This window comes from Pipra filicauda, unplaced genomic scaffold (genome assembly GCF_003945595.2).
Source record: "Pipra filicauda isolate LSUMZ 115617 unplaced genomic scaffold, ASM394559v2 scaffold32_size4067784_pilon, whole genome shotgun sequence".
Taxonomy (NCBI): Eukaryota; Metazoa; Chordata; class Aves; order Passeriformes; family Pipridae; genus Pipra; species Pipra filicauda.
In genome coordinates this window covers 765,512-787,276 of record NW_024104454.1, presented here as the reverse complement: position 1 = coordinate 787,276, position 21,765 = coordinate 765,512, and the positions used below count along the sequence as shown (strand labels likewise).

At 38.3% G+C, this 21,765-nt stretch overlaps 1 protein-coding gene across 4 annotated transcripts in view; it reads left to right on the top strand.

The window, feature by feature from the left end:
• Positions 1–21,765, top strand: part of SLC1A2 (solute carrier family 1 member 2) — a 91,491-nt gene that overhangs the window by 33,051 nt on the left and 36,675 nt on the right. Inside the window, exon 3 of one of the 4 annotated variants that reach the window (XM_039383903.1) lies at positions 387–476. The exons of the other annotated variants lie outside the window; for them this stretch is intronic. The gene's annotated coding sequence lies outside the window, so the exon portion shown is untranslated. The remainder of the gene's footprint in view (positions 1–386; positions 477–21,765) is intronic. 4 annotated transcript variants of the gene reach the window in all.

Below are 21,765 nucleotides of genomic sequence, written 5' to 3'. Positions count from 1 at the left end.
ATAGAGCAGAGCCCAAGCACTTGAGTCTCCACCTGCTGAGTTGTCTCTAATAGTTGAGTGCAAGGAAAATCTTCCAAGGTTCCTGTTCCTTTGGAATCAGAGGTGAAACTGTGAGATGAGCGTGAACAGACATGTATAAAGTATATCACAGAGCAAAAACATCCTTGTAAAAACCAGCTGTTTTGTCATCTCTTCATCCTTTGAATGAACCCACGGAAGTCTGTAAGAGCGAAGTATGACAGTCCTAGAGCTCACCAGCTCTGGACCCGGGCAGACTCAGATTTGAGATAGTTTGCATCAACTCAGAGGTTTCGGGGGCTCTAGCAAATTATTGTGAAACAGGAGTTGTTTTTCTCCTCATGTTTGTTTTTTCTGTTGTTTTGAAGTGTGAATCAAGGTTGTACCTATTTCTCCATCAGTAACCAATCAAGAGAAGAATCTGCAAAAAACAGCAGCTAAGACAGAGAGTGACCACAGTGAGTGCATGTTGTTTGCTGTCTACTAACCTTTATCCTGAGTGCCAGTCATAGATGCACCTCCTGAAACATTAAAACAAGAGCTAAATCAAAGCTACTCCCATCATAAAAACATTTTGTTCACTCCAGCACTTTTAATTGCACAACAGTGCATGCTTTGTGCCCCTCAAAGATTTGAGGTTTGAGTATACCTTCACACAAAAAAGCAAGTTTGCTTTTGGGGAGCTTTTTCCCTTGTATATTAAAGTCGAGTAAGAGGAAGTGTCTTTCTTCATGAGGTCCTGTCCTTATCTTTAGAAGTTAATAGTTCCTGTTAAATTTCCCTCTTTCTCTTTTCCTTGTGTACACTCCTTTTATGTCAGAACGCAAAGTTATGAAACTGGACTTAGGACATTCACATGCATTTACAAAGAACAAAGGTGGCATTCATTCAAATTGTTTGTGTTGTTTGCTTTCTTAGTTTTTCACTTCTTTATTAGTAATCCCTCATTTTAAATCTGTATTCAGCACGTCATACTTGACTTTGGTTACAGGTTGCTTGGCAGAGGTACAGCAGATTCAGCTGTTAAAAACAAAAAAAATAATTCACCACCTTTTTATGACTGGTTGCCATTAAAATAAGAATGTTAATTCAGACTGTAGAGACATTAACATGGAAAACTCCAGCGAGGAGCAGGAAGAATTAAATACATGAGCACTGTGAGACTTCCAGGCAGTGTAGGACCAAACCAGACTCCCATCTTCCTTCAGACCTATGCAAATGCTGAAACCCTTGCTAGCTAGACCTGTCACTTTTCCTGCCTGAAACACCACCTCGTACTCTAAAACTACTAGGGTGAATGTGTCTCACTTGTCATTAGGCGTAGTTTCAGGATCATGCCTCAGTAAAAGGTTAATTTTAAAAGCCCCTTTGTGCCTGCTTCTAGGTGAATGGAAAGGGAAGAGGAGGTACAGGTGGGCTGCTGCTGCTGCTACTGCTGCTGTTTTCTTGTGTAGCACAACGGGTGTCTCACAGCCCATGCCAGAGGAGACAAAAGGGAAGAAAACTGGCTGCAGAGAAAACAGACTTTGTATGACTCCAAGGCAATACAGTTGCAGTGCTTCTGTAAGACTTTTCTCATCACTGCAATGCCCTACATTCTCTTCTAGCAATGGATTTTAAGAATAAGCTCTCCTGCCCCAATAGCACCTCACATGGGCTGATGTGAAAAAGATGCATATTTGTTTGTTGAAAATGGCAACAAACAAGAAATGTCTGGTTATTAATTCTCTTTCCTTCACATGCACATTTGCTTCAAACCACTGTGCTGGAGCCATGCTGAAATCCTAGGGAACTGGCAAATGTGAGACATCAGGGCAGGCGATAGTCTAGCCGAGTTCTAGTGTAAGCTTTATGCTGTGGTTCATTTTCATGGCACTCTTCACACTGTGTTGAGAAGTGTGAATATTTCCATTGTCAAGATTCCTCTTTAGAAGTTTTTTCCTATTCTACATTGAAGGGAAGTAAGAGAAGCATTTCATGTTTAAAAAACCAAACACACACAGCCTGTAGGTTGGGCTGCTGGACCTACAGAGGTGGACAAAAGCACACAATGAATAGAAACATTGAACGCTGTTTTTTTAAACTCTGATTGTTTGCATTCAACACAATCCTTTTGCTTCACCTCTCTGTAAGAGATACGTGCGAAAGGAACTGCCTACAAAAAGTCAGGGTCAAGTACAAATTGTAAGAGAGATGAGGAAGCTTGAACATAAGATTGCAATTTTGTGTTGTCTAATTTTCTTGCAAATGAATTTTCAACTTTCCTGTCCACAGTCAAATACTACTTAAATATAGTATTACATGCTGCTTCCTAGCTCATGCTTCTGTGAAAAAATTCCTAGACACTTCACTCTGCATATGCAAAGTTTCAAAAGCTCTTCTGAGAACCTTCAGGGCCCAAAGCATTGCTGCATTAAAGTCTTTTTTAACACATATGACTTTAATATTTCTCCACAATGAAAGATTTGTCTGGGGAAAAAATGTTCAAAGATGTGGACATGTGACATTGTTTATTGTATTACTTATCACTTGAATTCTTCAATTTTCTTGTTACAGATGATCAACATGCTTATTGGTATACTTTTGAGATAGTAACATTCATTTTTATGTCTCTTCCTGATTTAATCTGGTTTAACAACTTCTAAAATTATCTTTTTTTATGTAACAATTTTTGTGTTTAGGCCTGCTAAAGTTAATCCTGACCAATAGTGACAGTAATTCTTAAGGCTGCTAAAACTTTTCCACTATTACATTATTTTTGTTTCCTTATAGATTTGGCTTTTGAGGGGAAAAAAATTTCATAAATTTTATGTGCAATCATATATATGGTTGTTCATAATAAATATATATTTTATATCTATATATATTTTAGCAAGAATAAGCAAAATCAGCAGCTGTAATTTTTTTTATTTAGTATGAAGATCCACATTTCACTTGTGTAATAATTCATGTGACCCCTAGTCAGGAATCTGAAGAGTAGAAATTGTAAATTACTGCTAGTTTAACTTCTCTCTGAGGGTATACACTGAGGAATGGTGTTATAAGTATGTATCCTGGCAAGCAGTGATGACATGTTTGTTTTGGTTTTGCATGTTTGCATTTGGTAGACCTCCTGGGATTTTTCTTTCTTATATTTTATTCAAAGAACACCTGAAGGGCACATATATGTTGCTTTATTTGTGTTGAACAACTGATGGGGTTATTATTCAAAGAGAAAAGCATAAAATAGCATTAATAACGTTGCCACAAACTAAAACATAGGGTGTCCAGTATTCTGTGATGTTTCATTTGTCTGTCGTAGAGAGTCGTAGGGAGTCTAAGAAAATCATGGTAATTTTGGGAATCTGATTTTATAGCAGATGTTTAAACTGCCTGGAGAATCTGTGTGGGAAAGGAATCTGTAAACAAAGATCTTGGGGCATGCTTTCTTAATCAATCACTTCAAACTAAAGTCAGATCAGAACTACCCTGGCTGAATTATCAAACTGTCACAATGTGTTATGGTATTGTCTTGCTGTAGTAGTTGTAATTTGGGTACCCAGATGGTTTCCCATTCTTCTTAATAAGCTAGGCTAAAGGTCATGTTATCTCTTGTGATGGGAAGAATGAATCACATTATGGAGATGTCCCTTATGGAGATGAAAATATATGTGGACCTGAGGTAGCCAGAGACCTTCATCTTAGCATAACTGAAACGGAAATATGTTCCAAACTTTCACTGAATTTTTCTCAAGCCCTGAACTTTGACTACGCCCTGAATTAGGAGTAGATAGGCACTCAACTGAGAGAAAAAAGCCCAAGATAATTCATTTAGTGGGCTGAGGCCTTAAAAAAATGGTGTAAATATGTATTTGTCAGTGAGTGAGAGGTAGCAGCTCAGAAAATAAATTAAACATAAGAAGATTAAAGGGGCAGGCAAGTGAGAGACAAAAAAAGAGATGTACTGACCTTGCTTAACTTGGAAAAGCTAATTAATAAAGAGGAAAAACACAGTTCAGGATTCAACATGAAGGTTAGCTTTCTTTTAGGTGATGCTTATTAAAAATCTCTGGCATTACTATACAGAATAATAGTATGAATAGCTATTATTTCTACTAGAAATAAGTGAGTCTAGACTGTAACATTCTAGTCTAGTGACTGTGTAGAAAACCTGTGAATGATTTTGGACTCTCTTTTAAGCAGAAAAACTTCTCATTGGGAAGTGTGGAGGACCAACCTTTTATATTCCAAGGTTAGAGCAAAGGGAGTTGAAATGTCGTTGGCACACACATGAATGAAGTAAGGGACATCTTCTTTTAATTAGACAGTGTCCATCTTATACAATTGTAATGACAATAACACTTTTTTCATATAAAACTGGAAACAAGAAGAGATACAAAACAAGTAGATGTTTCCAAGGATATTGAAATGGGTGGCAGAGGACTAATTTATACAGTAATGGATACCAACTGTGTTATTTTACCCTTAAAAATTGTGGTAACATTCTGTTGAATTTTCCCAACCCTCCCCTTCTTTTATGCTACATGCAGATAAACCCTAATTGAATGTAAAAACAATACTGGATTTAATGTGTTTGACAAAAATGTGTCCATGCTATAAAAATACTGTGTTAACAAAGCAAACCAAATTTCCATTTAATGAGTTTAAAAGTAGATTGGCTGCTAGCGCAGGTGTGCATTTCATCATACCAGGCAAGCTGTAACACACTTCCTGCAAGTGCAGTAATAAGCCAACTTGTTTTTAACCCAAGTGATGTGTGAGAGAAGGGAGAGCAATCAAAATGTTTTTTGTTCTTCATACAGACAATACAGGAAACTGTGTAACAGGTTCTGGCATTCTGTGGACTTTGACTTTTACATTATTTGTGTAGTGGATAGTCAAGTTCCATGTTTCTAGAGATGAATAGCTAAAAGAAGGAGAAACTGAGAAGATTTTTATTTGGTAAAAATATACAGTCAAAATGCACAGGTCCTATATTTTCATTCAAAGGTGGGATTTCATACATGAATAAAACAAGTTAAGGGTTAGGATTTTGTAGCTTTGCTCTGTTGTTGTATACTTTCACACTTTTTTGCCTATACCATGTGTATTCACTCTTGCTGTTCATGTTTCATGTTTATTTTTAAGTATAGATGAAGAACTTATTTTCTCATCTAACACCTATGCATCCTGTTATAAATAACCCCTTGCAAAACACCTGTGAGTCACTATTTGTGCTCCTAATAAATTAGCAAGCAAGGAAGTATTGAAATGAGTGGAAAATGTTAAGGGTATAAATTTTTTTGCATTAGTCTTTGCCATGGAAGTGATCAAGCTACCAAAACTGAGAGCTAGAGGCAAAAATGCAGAGGACGTTAATTGTCGTTCTCAGTAGCTGCCTGGTTTGTGCTGGGAAGGCCTGTAAGGTAACTTGGACTTATGGCACCAGTAAAGGTGGTGGTGTGAGGTGCTATTCAGTGCCGCTTTGCCCAAGCCTCTGCTGCCTTCTGCAAGTCTGTGCCAGCTCTTGAACCACTGTGGGCAGTCAGGGGTGGTGGTGTGTGAAGAAAGCTGTAAGGAGTGTACTTCTACCATAAATCATAATTTCTAGCTCCTGTCACTCTAAAAGTGGACATGTCAGATTATGTGGGTCATTTTAGACCAGTCTTCTCTCCTCTGAAATGAAGCCCTTGTGCTGTTCTGGTTACTAGAAAAAACCACAGCCTCCTGCATCAGTAGAAGATGTTTTTTTAATTAAGTATTTTAAGCTTTAGTTGCTGAAGATTTTAAACTAGAATAATGAAGAAGGAGGCAGAATAGGAATAAACACAAAGTTAAAATAAAGTGAATTGTATTATAAAATGATGTCATTGTCACCTAACAATTAAAGCCCAGAACAGGAAAACAATAGTGTGTCCCCAAATCTGTATTAATCTGGGCCAAAATTTGAGCTTCATTAAGTTCTTAGGAAACTAGATTTTGCTTTAGCCCAGTTTACCTTCTGACACTATATATCAATACATAAGATGCTTGTTTTAGAAGAAATTATTTTTTTACCAGCCAAAGGAATGCCCGTTGATCTCCAGTAGAGTTCTACTGTGTAGCAAAAAAGGAGAAGAGATCTTTCTCTTTGTAAGTGGTGCCGTGATGGCCAGGCAAAACTCTTCTGAAATCTGCTAGAAATAAGACTTCATACCCTGCCAGGAAGGCTGAAGACAGTATTTTTCCAAGGGACTTTACTGCAGCTGCTAGGGAGATTTCACTGCATGCAGTTGAAACAAACTGTACGTTTGCACCTTGAAAGTTCAAGCAGACCTGTCAAGAAATATAATAAATGTAATAATTATGGTAAGAGGAGTGATGCGTTGGTTCTGGTTTAAAATTTCTCAAATGTCACTCTTACACACTTCTGGAAAATTACATTTACCTGAGTTCTGGGAAGCCTTCCCGTGCGTGCAGCATGGCACAGCTGGAGTTTCTCTGCAGGTGGGGGAACAGCAAGGAGTGGAGAATGGCCAGCTGCTGCTGTGGAGGAGAGGAGTGGGGACAGATGAAGGACACAAGACCGAGAGAGAAGTTGGTTAGAGAAAATGCTGAGGGCTCCTCTTCAAGCAATTAATACTTCAGTATTTTGTCTGGGGAAAATATTTTGATTTTGATGAATCTGCTGCTTTCCATCAGCTGAAGGAGCTTGCTCATCATTTTTGGGGATGGCCTCAGTGCCTGTGTAAATGTCCTCAAGGACACTTGTGTATTTTGAAACATTCTCTGACCGATGCCCAGTGAAGGGTGCAGTGGCTGAAAGGTCACAGGAGACATTTGCTGGGGTAATGACCTTTGGCCACTTACGGAGCAATGGTGTGATATTTGGGCTGTCCCAACAGCTTAAAGAATTGTTAACAGCAGAAAAAATTGAGTTAAGGATTTCAAGAATTGCAAGACTGACCCATTTTTGTATTACAGTAAATACAACCATGAAAACTTACAGTCATTAGAAAGTAGCAAGGTTAGTGTATGAGACTTGAGCTGGGCAGAGAGAGAGAGGAGAAGAGAACTGAACATAAATATGAGGTAGGTTCAAGTCAGTGACTCCATGATGCCTGAGGAAAGACACACAAATGCACAATCACAGACTTTTCATTCCTAGAGCTTTTCAAATATTTCAGTGGTACAAACTGTATGCTTTGATTGGTGTCACCTGTTAATTAATCTGGCAGAAAAGTACCAGAGATTAAACAGACTTGTTACTGCAGGGTATGTGGAAAAGGCAACAGAGTTTTAAAGAGCATTTGAAGAGAATGCTTCTTCAATTAGATTGGTTGTGCAAAACAAAGTTTCAGATTTTCCCACTTAAATCTGTATTCTAAATACTTAGCTGAAGACAAGCAATTAAACTAGCACATACTGTATTGTTTGCAGGGATGCAAAGCTAAGTCATGTACTCTGTGGATTTTTAATATCGATTTTTTCACTAATCCAAAGCACATACATGTGCTGTAAGGTACTATAAAGCTTTGCATCATAACTTCAGCACATGATTCTGTTGATTTATGCTTGTTTACAAATTCAGCCTAACCTGAGCATTATCATGCCCTAGGACGTGGACACAACCACAGCATTACTCGTCCATCTTATTTTTAGTGTGTTTATTGTGGCTGCTTCCTCACTCTGTTGGTTTGGATACATACAGCCATTATTCATAATTTGATCATTCTTTAGGCATTGGTTGTTTTCAGTTTAAAACTCTATTGCAAATTAGCTACTTTTTTACAAGAAGTAGCCTCGTAAATCCTAGGGCTGTGTCTTCCTGTGGTTCATTGGTTAGGGACCAGTTCAGTCAACCAGATAAACATGTACTTTAAGGACATGTGTAAGAGCTGCTGAGTTAACACACAGCTGTGTCCCAGGAGATCTCTGTTCATTAGATTAAAAGACCAGAAGATTGTGTTTGGGTGTGACATGCTGTAAAGTGAGCCTCCAGTTGTGTGCCTTTCCTCTAACATTGGCCCAGGGACAGGCCAGTCAACAACTGAGTCGTCCTGCTTCACACAGTTTTACTATCCTATTTCAAACTCACATGAAAACATCCATTGCTTAGAAGGTTAGTGGTAAGGGTTTTTTTAATTTCTTGGAAATAATTTCCCTCAAAAGTGAATGAGATTTTCCATAGCTCCAACTCTAGGTAAACATTCAAGTGACTTTAGTAGAAATGTCAGTAAAAACTCAATATAAGCCTTAGAATTTATCTCATGGGAGTTCATTATTGGGCTTAGACTTTATTCCTTGGACTGAAGCACCCTGCCATATATCACCATTTTGCTGGACATGATGTTTACATAATATGCTTTGGAATTCACCATGGAAAACATAGACATAGTAAATGTGGTTTGGATTAAGATTGTTCTGCAATTTATGGTTGGCAATGTAACTGAGTATAATTCAAGTTAAAACTCTGCAAGCTTTCTACTTGTATAGCACATTCTGTAGAGGTTCCCAGTGCCGTCTTGGACGTCTGTCCTTAAGCAATCTGTATTATAAGTCTCACAAGGAAGAATGGGGGAAATTGCTTATGGTGTCTCCTTCTACTTCCTTTTTCTAACTTTGTATTGGAAGTTTCTTACAGTTTATGTCTGAATAACACTTGAAATCCATAACCCACAGACTGATGAATACCAGGGCAGTACTTTGGGGAAATATAGTGCTACATGCTTGTCTTACAGTCCTGTCCTGAATATCTAGGGCTGGCCACTGTCAGAGATTTCATACTGAATTAAAAGAGCTCTCTAGTTTCACCTGCTTCACTCTTCATATTAAAACACCATTAGGGAGAGAAGCATGGAATAATTTGGAAAATTAACCTTTTTAGATTACCAGTAAATTTAAAAAAGTTAAGTTTCCATGGTTGAATTTGTTCAAGGTTAGAAAATCCATCCTAGTTTTCAGAGAAGCTACTGTGTCCTTATCCAGTGAGAGTAGTTGTATCATGCAGAAAATGAACTGCTGCAGTTCACATCAATTTCTTTTTGGATAGAAAGATTTGTCTTCAACAGTTATATAGTAACCGTGCTGCTCTGGGTTGAAGTGAAGTACCTCCCTAGGAAGACACCACCAGCTGAACAGTGGTAGTTCAGGCAAGACTACCAAAAGTGGTACTGCAGTCCAGTGGACAAAACTAAATAAGCAGAAAAATAAAATGTTTAAGAAAATGCCTTGTTAGGATAGAGACTTATGAAATGCCAAAAATATTCTTGCTCTTGCTATCCATGAAATTCTTCTGATTCTTTTGCATCTGTAAAATGAGTGTATGCAGACCTGGGGGAGACAGGCAGATACTTTGAGGGCATGGTACATGCCCTGAGGGCATCACATGTGTAGAAAGGTAGAAAGCAACCCAATTATCCATCTTCAGGTCTATAATCCTAAATATACCCTTCTTTGTGAAAGCTGTTTTGTATTTATGAGCTCCCACCTTAATACTGTTGGTTTTCAGGTCTAGTTTCCTAACAGACATCTCTGATATGTTGATAAGGAAGGAAAAATATAAGCAGATCACCTGTGCAACCTGTTTATCTGAATGTCCATTCCGTTTCATACAGCTACTAGAATAAATTATTAGTCTATGTGAGCGGGAAACTTTTCCCTTCTTTCACAAGATTGTGGACACAGAGTGTTTACTACTGTTTTTCATTTGGTTTAAAGGTACAGTAGGAAAAAAAGGTTCCAAACCCTAATTACAAAGGCACATGAGACAAAGAAGATGCTTAACACTGGGTGAAAATTATTGCTGCCTTTTAGGATTTCCTCTGTAAGACATCTTTTTGATTCCAGCAGATGGCATACACTCTTCAAAGCTTGCTGTGTATGATCATAAATACTGCTCCAAGGATCATCCTGAGCTCTACAGAGAAACTGTATCACAATTGATTCTGTTATGCTACACTCGATTTCTGTAATCTCTTTGACATACTACTGGAAGCTTGTATGTCTTCAAAACTAAGTTTCTTTGATGTTTGGGGGCCCAGACAGAGTAATTTTGTTGAGATGGCTTCCAAGGAACATGAGCAGAGTTTGGTCAAAGCAATTTTGTTGGAGCAATAGTTGTAATTAAAGCAATCTGAATATCTGACTATAATAAAAGTGTATTGGCATAAAAAGAGAAGCTGGCACTCTAGGTAAAAAAAAACTCCAAACAAACAACAAAACAAATAAGAGAAAAGAATGACTAGAAGTTTCTTGAACAGGATGTATTTTAAGCTAAATATGCCATATGGTGAGGCAAAAAGCTTAAAATATCTTTTCTTTTTTCTTTTCAGCTTGCAAGACAGCATTGTGCTGGTGACCAAATACAGTCTTTTTATAATGTTATGCTGTGAGACCTCTGCACTTTCTTGGAGGTTTCTGGCACTCAGAAATTGCAGTGGTAAATTATTAGCTTTATAATTGCTTAAAATTTCCTTGTAAGTCAGATTTTGGAGAATAACTGAGAAACACTATTATCTATAGTCAGAGCAGAATTAATATCTTTTAGAGTAGATAGGAGCAAATTGGGACTTTGAGTTTCCATGCACTAATCCAAATTCTGACATTTTCTGCAAAGAAGTTCAACTTTTTCTTCTGTTCTTCTTAGTTGTTGCTCTTTGTGCAAACACTTTCTGACTCTACCCACAATAGTTTCTGGAAGAAAAATTTTCCCCACAGGAAGCACTGAGGAATGTTTTCAAACAGAATTAGTGCTGGATACAATGTTATGTGCTGGCTCATTGACAAACATCTCATGGAAATGAATGCATTTTTTTAATGCATTTTTGGTTGCTTTTTGTTAGGTTATCTGAAGCCTTGTCAAACTTGGATCTATTTGTGCCCTTTGCAGGCTTTAGAGTAAAATACTGAAAATGTGAAAAGTCAGCTTTCTCAGACCTTAGCCTGTGAAAGGTCAGCTTTCTCAGACCTTAGCCACTGGAAGTCAGAGAGTAGCTCTGGGTTTTTGTTGGGTTTTTTTTTTGTTGTTTGTTTGTTTTTGTTTTTGCTTGTTTTTTGTTTTTTGTGTTTTTTTTAAAATTTTGATTTTAATAGTTTTTTTGATTGAATGTGCATAGCAAACCTAGCACTATTCAGTCACTTCTCAGAAAACATGCACAAAGTAAAGGACTTTTAGTACTTTGAGGAGCAACTCTAAAGCATACCGGAAAAGAAAGATGACTGAGAACCAAGATACCAAGAACATCAGTCATGGTGGGAGGGGCAAGGAGGCTTTTCCTCATTTTTGTACTTTTTTATGCTCATTGACACATATCATACTTTTTAAAATAAATGGTTAATACATAGATTTGGTGAGAAAATAAATTAAGCAATCGAGATTGGGTCTTTTTATCCCTAATGGTGTCTGAATGAATGCTAGTAACTGTGTTCAGATTTAGTTAAGATTTGCTTAATTGTAGAGCTCTGATGTGCCAATTCAGCCATGGGAGGTTACACAGCTCCTATAAACTTGGTCTGTGTGAGTGATGTGGTCCAAAATCACTGGTGTAGCTGCTTGCAGTGACAAACTTTTCAGAATTTATGGCAGGAAAAAAAAACATTACTCAAGAAATAAATTCATAGGAGAAATTACATTTTGTTTCCCATTGTTATAACAAGTTAATTCTTTCTAACTGTCTCAATCAGAGCTCATTGATCAGTCCCTCTTTCCATGTACTACTCTGAATTATACACCCCCCCACACACACTTCTACTCCTTTTTGTCCATACCCAGTATGTCTAAGAGCTGCTATGTTTCTGGTCTTTTCACGTTCTCGCTGTCTTAATCTTTGCTCAGTGCCCTTGAAAACTGCGCTAATCCCCAATAATTCCATAGGCTTTTTGTTTGTGCTACCTGGCACACCCCGAGTAGAAGCAAATGCAAGATCATGATTTTACTTGCCTCAGAATTTCTGAGGATGTAAGTACATAACTTTTTGCATGAAGTACACTGTTATTGCATGATTTGCCATAATAATAATATGATTCATCCTTAATTCTATTACTCTTCATCTCATCCTCAGTACATAATTCTGGGGTAATGAAGCATGCACATTCCCAGGTTGTTACATCACTATAAAGCCCTATCAGAAAATTGACAGATACTCCACATGTACTCCACTCTACATAAATAAATTATCATCTTTATGGTAGGTATTATACTGTATTAACTTTCTTGCTTTAGACTCTGAATGATGCATAGAATACAATCTCTGTAGATAGAAGTGCACCTTGTTTATTCCAAAGAAACAAACTGGTAGCCCTTCTTGCACATAGGGTTGATATCCCTTTAGTCTGAAACACGGAGTAAATTTGAATCTTTACCATGACTTGGTAGGATTTCCTTTTTTAGGTTAATTAGGCTTGAAATTTAGGATCAGAAGAGCAGAGATGATAAATGGGCAGAGACAGAGCTTCACATAGATATGTCAGTGTCATATTTAAAGAATAAAAAAAGTTTTTAAAAAAACTTTATGTCCAGATCCTCATCTGGTATGAATGAGAGGACTTGGCAAATAGGAAGAATTATGGAAGTTTTTTCTTTGTCTGCTAAATTGTGAGCTATATCACAAATTCTGTCTTCCCACAAACAACAGCTAATCTCTACCAAGGCAGTCTTATTTCGCACTGGAGATGCTCACAAGGAGAGGAGCACAGCATAAGTCTTTGGTTGCTCACTCTGCTTTGTACACTGGTCAGTGCTTGGAGGAATGAGAAACACTTTTGGGTCTTTCAGATATTTCTGCAAGGAGTGGATTTCTGATCAATAAAACATTTTTGCTAGTAGAGTGTAGGAGATCCTTGCCAAGGACCATGGAAGACTACAGGACACTTGTCTTGAGTGAAGTTTGATTAACTACCTTAGCTTTGTTCTTAGAAACTGCAACTTAATCTCTTCCTGTCAGGCTTTGTCATGACACTAAATCAGAAAATCAGTTAACTCACAAACACTCCAATACACACTGTCTTTGAGGTGTTAAACTCAGGTTTTCATAAGACTATGAAAGGCAGTGCTTTGTAGGATTCTGAAACTTCTGCCACTGCATGGCTGCCAGCTGGAAGGAGACTGTACAGCTTCCTATGGCTCCCTTCCATCAGACCCACCACGTGTTGGGTGGAGAGATGGTGTTACAGATCTCCTTTTTGCAACTTACTGCAGAAATTTCTGTCTCAGCCTTTCAAACACATAGGTGTTATCCTGATTGCTTTCTCCCTATCAAGCTGACACTTCCAAGGCATTTCTATGTATGCAGGTAGATACCTGTTTTCGTAAAATACAATTATCTTTTTTCTAACAAAACCAATGTGATTCAATGTGATCTGTTGGCTTCAAGTGATTTATGGTGCAGGGTTCCATAAGAACTGAACTTTAGTTCCCAATCTCTCCATAGAAACTAATTTTCTTTTCCACATAGCATGCCATAAAATGCTATATAAAATCTAAGCTGCAGTAAGAAAAATCTTGCACAGGAAAAGGCGTTATCCATCCCCTGCAGTCTGTCTAAAGAGATTATTGAAAAGCCATGTATCTGAACATACACAGGATGCATCATTCTGAATAGAAAATAATTCCTTCCTACCTGGCAGATCCATCATCTTTACTCTGCTTTTTTATTTTTCAGATGTATTGCTGCAGCCCAGTTAATACATAAGTCAATACGTTAGTCAATCAGTCATAAGGAAACCCCAGGGGGGGAAAAAGTCTCTCTTCCATGGTGATATGTATGCATGGAAAGGCTTGGATAGATATGTAAAAAAGGATCATGCTGTAAAAAAATTGTGTCATGTTTACTTCATTTTCCTTGGCTCCTGCTTTCAGATGGTCCTTAGACTTCCCTCTCTCCACTGGACAATTCAGCTTCCTGGGTCAGATTTAAAAGCTGGAGAAACTGTTAAAGGAAGCATTTAATGAGCAGAAATCTCCTGATAATTCTAATAGGGTTTTAAAAATGCAAACAAATGCAGTGTAAGTTCAAATATTGTAAAATCAACTAGGTCATAAAGAGTTGTTTTCCTAAATGATCTCATGGACAACTACTTTTAAAAAATCAAAAGAAAGAGGTAGATGTAACTGGTAACTAATTCAGAGTAGACCACCCTTCCTTGCGGGATCACTAAGGATGCTGCTGATCAGCTATTTAAATATACAATTGTAGCATCATGGAATTATTTAGGTTGGAAAAGGCCTTTAAGGTCGTTGAATCCCACTGTTAAACCTGCACTGCCAAATCGTCCACTAAATCATGTTCTTAAGTGCCACATCTACACATCTTTTAAATATCTCCAGGGCTGGTGACTCAACCACTTCCCTGGGCAGCCTGTTCCAATGCCTTTTGGTGAAGAAATTTTTCCTAATATCCAATATAAACGTGCCCTGGTGCAACTTGGGGGCATTTCCTCTTATTCTATCACTTCCAGCCTGTGAGAAGAGACCAACCTCCACCTCGCTACAACCTCCTTTCAGGTAGTTGTAAAGAGCAATAACTACTCCCCTGAGCCTCTTCCTCTCCAGGCTAGACACCCCTGGCTCCCTCAGCTGCCCATGAGCCTTGTGCTCCAGGCCTTTCACCAGCTTTGTTGCCCTTCTCTGGACACCTTCCAGTACCTCAGTCTCCTTGCTGAGGGACCCAGAACTAAAAGCAGCATTCAAAGTGTGGTCTCACCAGTGCTGAGTACAGGGGGACAATCACTGCCCTGGTCCTGCTGGTCACACTATTTCCGATACAAGCCAGGATGCCACTGGCCCTCTTGGCCACCTGGGCTCACTGCTGGCTCATGTTCAGCTGCTGTTGACCAGAACCCCCAGATCCTTTTCCTCTGGGCGGCTCTCCAGCCAGTCTGCTCCAAGCCTGTAGGGCTGCATGGGATTGTTGTGACTGAAGTGTAGGACCTGTCACACTGCCTTGTTGAACCTCATAAAATTGGCCTTGACCCGTCGATCCAGCCTGTCCAGATCCCTCTACAGAGCCTCCAGCAGATCAACACTGCCACCCAGCTTGGTGTCATCTGCAGATTGACTGAGGGAGTGCTTGATCCCTCGTCCAGCTCATCAATAAAGATATTAACCAGGACTAGCCCCAGCACTGAGCCCCAGGGAACTCTACTAGTGACTGGCCACCAGCTGGATTAAAATCCATTCACCACCTCTCTGGGTCCAGCCAGTTTTTTATCCAGCCAACAGTGCACCTGCCCAAACCACGAGCAGCCAGTTTCTCCAGGACAGTGCTGTAGGAAATGGTGTCAAAGACTTTACTGAAGTGCAGGTAGACGAACGATATCAACATATCATCCACAAAGTAGGTTACCTAGCCATAGAGGGAGATCAGGTTGATCAAGCAGGACCTGCCTTTTCTAAACCCATGCTGGCTAGTCCTGATCCCCTGGTTGTTCTGATATGATTGTGATTAAACTCCCTCATATGATTATGTTAAACTCACAGAATGTATACTAAATGCTAACTCAGAGGAAACAATGTGGTTGTAAATTGTTCCAGAGAGAAAAGTTCTTTTTCCTGCTGCAAAAAGGCAAGTCATGCTTCAGGCTGTTGCTTATAATGCCAGTCCCTAGAACAAATCATTCTACATAGTAAATTACTAAATCTCCACTCAGAATTCATTAATGTCTTACAAATAAGAAGAAAAAACCTACATAATACAGTTAAAATTCAATAGAAGGGCTTAGTGGCAGCAAGCGGCTTAAAACCCGTGTTAATGCAGACTGAGGCTTATGTTTCTCTTGCAGACTGAGGCTTATGTTACTCTTGTTTGTAGTATTTTATGTGTTTGTTTTTGCATTTTTTTTCTTTTTTGTGCAGAGACTGAACGTGACTAGAATATTTTACTGATGTAAAATGCTATTACATAGCCGGAATGATGCCAAAGCTAATGCATGTTTTGCACAATAAAAATATTTTATCTGTTTCCCCTGCATGGCCTGTGATATTGTGACTGTATATAATGAGCTTTACCAGCTCCACTGTGGTCTGAAAAATATGTATAACGTAAGAAAATAAACCCCCATACTATAGTATGTGCTAGGGCACAGTGGAACAACATAGTCACAGACTGTCTCCCTAAAGAAGCTCAGCAGCTGTTGTTGTCATTTAATTAATTTAAGCAGCAGGCAACACTATTTCAACTCAAACTAAAAGTTTCTTGGTAAACTGATGCTTGATCCCTAATTTCACAAGAGTTGTGGCAGACAGTTCACACATCCAGCTAGTGAAATCCTTCTTATCCTGGTGATGTTCCACGTTTTCCTAGTCACTCCTCTTTTATGCACCAACCAGAGTAGATCCTTTCCTACATATGAGGTAGGAGTAAGCTGATCGTGTGGGGTGGATCAGATCCGTACTCCCTCTCATGAACACAGAATGTAATCCTTGATAATCGGTGTTACACTGTCTCTGCAGGGAAAGGGAAAGAGATACAACCCTGATCCAAGCCTTGTTGCTAACAAATATCCTTCAGGGTGTATTAAGCTCTCATTTACTCCCATGCAATCCCACTGATTGCTAGGAGGAACTCTGTCAGTGAGGAGTCACCAAGATTACTGTGCACCAAACTTCATCGTAACATTTTTGCCATGGCTTTTCCTCTCCAACTACTTTTGGACCACCTGTCTGAGTACTAAGGAATTGGCAGGAGGAGATTTGCAGCCCATTTGCTTTTTATTCTAAGGTCAAGAAAGCTAGATCAGCTTTCTACACCCCTGTCTTTTTTTTTCTCCTTAAGAAGGCCAACCCTTCTAAGAACAACTGCACTTGTATAGCTGCTGTTTACTCATTGCTTCAGAAGAGAACAGTGTTTGGTTTGACAGCAAACATATAGCTCAAGAGATGTTCTTAGATGCTTAAGCCTGTTTATCCAAGGTTGTTTTCTTAAGAATAGCTCTTGCTACCTAGATTGGAGTAATTGCTACAAAACAAAGCAGACTTTTATGCTGAGAATAGCTGCTTGATTAATTGTCACAGATGAAATACCTTGAGCAGATTAAACAGGATCTCTGCTAATTTACCTTGTCCCCGTCATCTGTTTTCATGAGCCCAGTTATGGTCTTTGCCTACCTTATTTATTTAGACGATTGTTTTTGGGTTTTTTTTGTTCTAGTCTGTAATCTAGGTTTATGACAAACTGGGTAAGTACTGGGGAGATACAGAGTTCTTTATCTGTAACTGACTGAACATAAAAGGGCATTGTCACTCAAGCACTGTGTAGATTGTTAACCCTTAACTTTAGTAAGGAAAGGAGTTATATTTGGTAGCCAAGGAAAAGCAGTTTTCCCAGCCTTTTAGTCCTAGAAACTTCAGTGGGAATACAGGAAAGAAAGAAGCATTTGAAAAGATACAGGCATCAGACTTTTCCAGAGGGAGCTAAGAGAAAACCTAAGAAAAACACTTGGAGGAAATAGGAACAAAAAATACCAGGGACCTTGGTGCTTCAATGAATTGCTTTCCTGCATTTTGACACATTTTGTATAGCAACCAGCAAGACAAGAAGACTGCAGCTTAAAAAGTGTAGATAAATAGATTATCTCATATAGCACTGTATATCTCACATGCAAAACCAACTGTAAATATTTAGATAATATAAAATCAAATGTTTATGAACAGATTTCTTTTTCTTGTACTATGTGTATTCTTTGGGGATGAGGGACAGTAGAAAGAGCAAGTAGCTAACATCTTGATTATTTAGGCAAGAGATTGTTTCTTTGCTTAAAAGGGAGTAAAATTGAAGTGTAATTCTGATACTACTTTCTATTAATTCACTTGCGTAGCACCTTGTCAGAGAAGAGCATATTTGAAATCAGTGAAAATACAGTGTGTTCACTTTGGGACATTACTAAGGTGAATAAAAATCAAATCTCCTGGGCTCAAAGGAGTTCCTCTCTTTTCTAGAAAAAAGTGCTGCCTCAAAAGGAGAAAAGTAGGTGACACTGAGCTAGGAAGAACATCATATAAATTATTCAAAAGCTACCACATATACCTAACTTTTGGTATGTGCTGTTTCATATAATCTCCTGTTTCATGTGACTACACATTTTCCAATATTTGGTTCATTTTTTTATAAGTTCTGTCAATGCTTTCAAGCACCTGTAGTTAGCAGAAAATATTATCATCTTTGAAGGTCTCAGTACTTAATATTACTCTGTGGACCTGTTTTGGAGCTTGTCACAATGACACATGAAAATAATGAGCAGAATCAATTTATGTCATTACGTTCTGGCTTCAGTGTAGTTAGACTAAAAGATGTTTTAGTTGGATGGGTTTTAGAAAAGCATTTAGAATGGTTCCTTTGTTTGAATAACCATAGAAGCTAACGCAGTGGAACAATGATTTATTTAAATGATTTATTTAACCAAGGTAATAACTTGCATGTCGGAGAGATCACAACTGCGAAAATGCATTCTCACTGTTTTGTGATACATACTTAGCTACAGAGGTACCATTAACATAGAGATGTATTGGTGATGTTCAGTTGTGTAGGAGGGGCTCTGGTGATTGGTACACTTCTGGCTTTGTAGTTGAGTCCAAGCACTGCCCATGAGTTGGGGTGCAGTAAACACCTCTTCCTTCAGCATGAAAATCTGAAGCAGAAGAAAGCCTTATATGTATGTAAGTCCCTTCCCTGCGTGCTTTAACATGGCACTGTGGCCTTCAGGGTATGAAGAAAGCTGTTCATGTGGGCATGCGCTCTCAGTGGCAGACAGCAGAGGTGTAGGACAGATCAAGGAGAATCTGGTTCATAAGGGTCCATATTTTGCCCTAACTTACATCTGTGCATCTTCCATTGCCTGAAATAGGCACTTCTTGCAGTTATGTCATTATGTGACTGCAGGTTTCAGGTGCGAAAAGTTCTGCATTCCTCTAAAGCTAAATATAATTTACAAGATGCAAATAGAGGCACAAAACCAGCACAAGGAAGATGACTCAGTCCATAAGACAAAAGTCGATTTCCATGACTCTGAGGTTAAACAGATTTTCATCTTCTAGTAATTGGATAGAAAATTTCTGGTGCAAAATTTTGATTTCGTCATGTGCTATACAAGAATCCTTTTCTTATCCTTCACAGAAGGTTTATATTTCACTATTGTTTCCCCTTCTCTCCTCCCACAACATTCTCAAAAGCCTGGAACAATACTTTGTCTCTGGTCTGGTGATAAATATTTCTGATAGCAGTGCTAACTCCTTTGTGGTGCTGTTTTTCATGTTATTATATTCATCTGTCCTCACTTTTCATAACATAGCTGCATGGTTAGTGTATTTTCCTATTGGGTCTTTTTCTTTAGAAACCCCATACTCATCAGAATTTCAGTCTATGCTGAAGGTACACTTACAATCTTGAAGAGCTGGAGAGTGTAAAACCCATGTTTTGCACTTGAGGGAAGCACACAATATAGTACTAAGTTCCTGGAAATTTAGGAATGTCTTTAAAGACCTTTGTGTCCTCTTTTCCTTCTCTTCTCAGAGGATATTTGGATATCTACATTTTACATGGCTGAACTTTTGAAAAAGGTAGTTGCTATCATGCAGAGGCTCTGTGTTGTTTGACCGCCTCAAGCAGGGCTGGCTTCTATTCGGGCTATAATCCTGAAGCAGTCACTGCAGCTGTGGTAGTAAGTCCACCTTCACCTCCCTTCATGAGCCTTTGTATGCTGACAAGGCTTGAAGTGGGAGGGGATCTGGCCAGCAAACACAGTGCTGTCACTTAGAAATGGATGGCAGTAGAAATAAGGCTTGAATACAAGACCAGGACTGGAGGCCACCTTCTACATGGGAGGACTTACTTCAGCAATGGTGTAAGGGGAATGATATGCTTCGTTGTGAATTGGAGAAAAGCCCCACAGCTGAGGAAGTAGATATTTATGAGTGGCTTTCTCTTAGATAGTATGAAGCTATATGCATGGTGTCAGGTAGAAAAGGGTCCAGGAAACCAAACTAAAATTAGCCCAAAGTGAAATCATCAAGTGCTACTGTTTACTGATCCATTCTAGTTCTGCCTAATTATTTGCTAATGGAAAAGACTGAGGTTTTCTTTTTAATTACTTTCAGCTGTCCGTAATTCAGAGTTTCAGAGGAATATATAATTAACCTGTAGTGAATAACAGATCAAAACAATTCATGTTCAGAGTGCAAGTGAAACTAGTTGTAATCCCCAGTTGCGAAGTTTGGATCCCAAGTTTCTTGGGTTTTTGGCACACTTCCACCAGTGATTTCATGGCTTTGTGGCCCATGTGCATGAAAACTGCAGACACTGTCTCATCTTTCTCGTAATTCCTCAAGTAACTGTTAATGCACATTATCCTCTGGCTAATCCTTGTGTATCTCTGATGCTTGCATTCATAAGTCTTCAGGAAGTAGGCATGCCTCACATTTGAGCTGTCCGAATGTGCACTGGTGTTCTTTGTTATTCCAGCAACAGCAGCACGTCTCATTGTGACCAGCACTGTGAAATATTTTTGAGATTGCAGAATAAAGATTACAACACTTGGAGGGTTTTTTCCCCTTAAAAAAAAAAATTCTCTAATACATTTTCAGATGGTGCTACTTTTTTAACAATCAAATGTATTGGAATGAAATGCAATGCCAATTTGAAAGGGAAAATTGTGGAAATATTTGTATCAAAATGACTGAATTCTTATTACAGGTCTAATCATAACTTTCTGTTTAAAAACTTTACAAACACAACAAGCTATACAATATATAAAAAAAGAAGTTTTGATTCATTTGGAATGGCTTAGTATTGAGAATACTGAAACCTTATATATCTTTTCAGACCTGTTTTAGGTCTGTAAACTTCAGTCAACTGTTGTAGAGGAAAATTTTCTAAAATCTTGTCTTAATCTGGCATAAGACCAGATCTCAAAAAATATATTTTCTGGATAATAAAAGACCTGTTCTTTACCTATTTCTCATATTTAAGTAAACAGCCTTAACTTTTAGGGGAAATGTTTGATTCGTAGTATTTCTGGTATTTTTTTTCAAATACATTTAAATACTTTGCATACAAGGGAGTCTATTGCTAACAATTTCTCAGGCATTGAGAAAGTTAGAGGCATGACTTCTGAAGTTCTGCAGTCCTGTGCGTATCACTTACTCAAATATAAACCAGAGTTAGTGAAAAAAATTTTTCCTCTAACCACTGCCAATTCAATAAAACCAAAGGTTTTCTTAGAGAATGCATAGTTTTTTGACTAAGTTTCACTGGCAGTTGTTCAAGTCTCATTACAACCAAGTTAAAAATACTCTTTTGACCTCAGCATTCTGATTACATTACAATAAAATATTAATGTTAAAATTAAATGTTTTTGAAAGATTAAGCAAAATGTTCTTGAATGCTTTATTTTGCAAATAAATCCTCAATTTTAAACTATTATTCTGAATTGGAATTAAATAAGGTATTAAAATTTGCATTTTCCTGCTAGCAGAAACTTTGTTGTTCAGCCATCTCTCCTACTTAAGTAAACAGCCACAGTCTTTGGGGAAACTGAATTTTCCAGCTCCAAACCAGTAGTTTAGTCCATGGAACATTTGGAATGATGTGTCCAGTGAATTAATTTATTTTACATCTCTAGCATTTGAGAAATAACTGCAAAAAATACCATAAAGACTACACCTTTAAAATGCCATAAAGGCACCACTGCCATTTCAGAGACTTCTTCAGAGCAGTAAATATGCAGTGTTTATGAAATGTGGGAGGCGATGGATTATGCGTCAGATTCCCCGGTTATATATGATGGAAGCAATCCAGA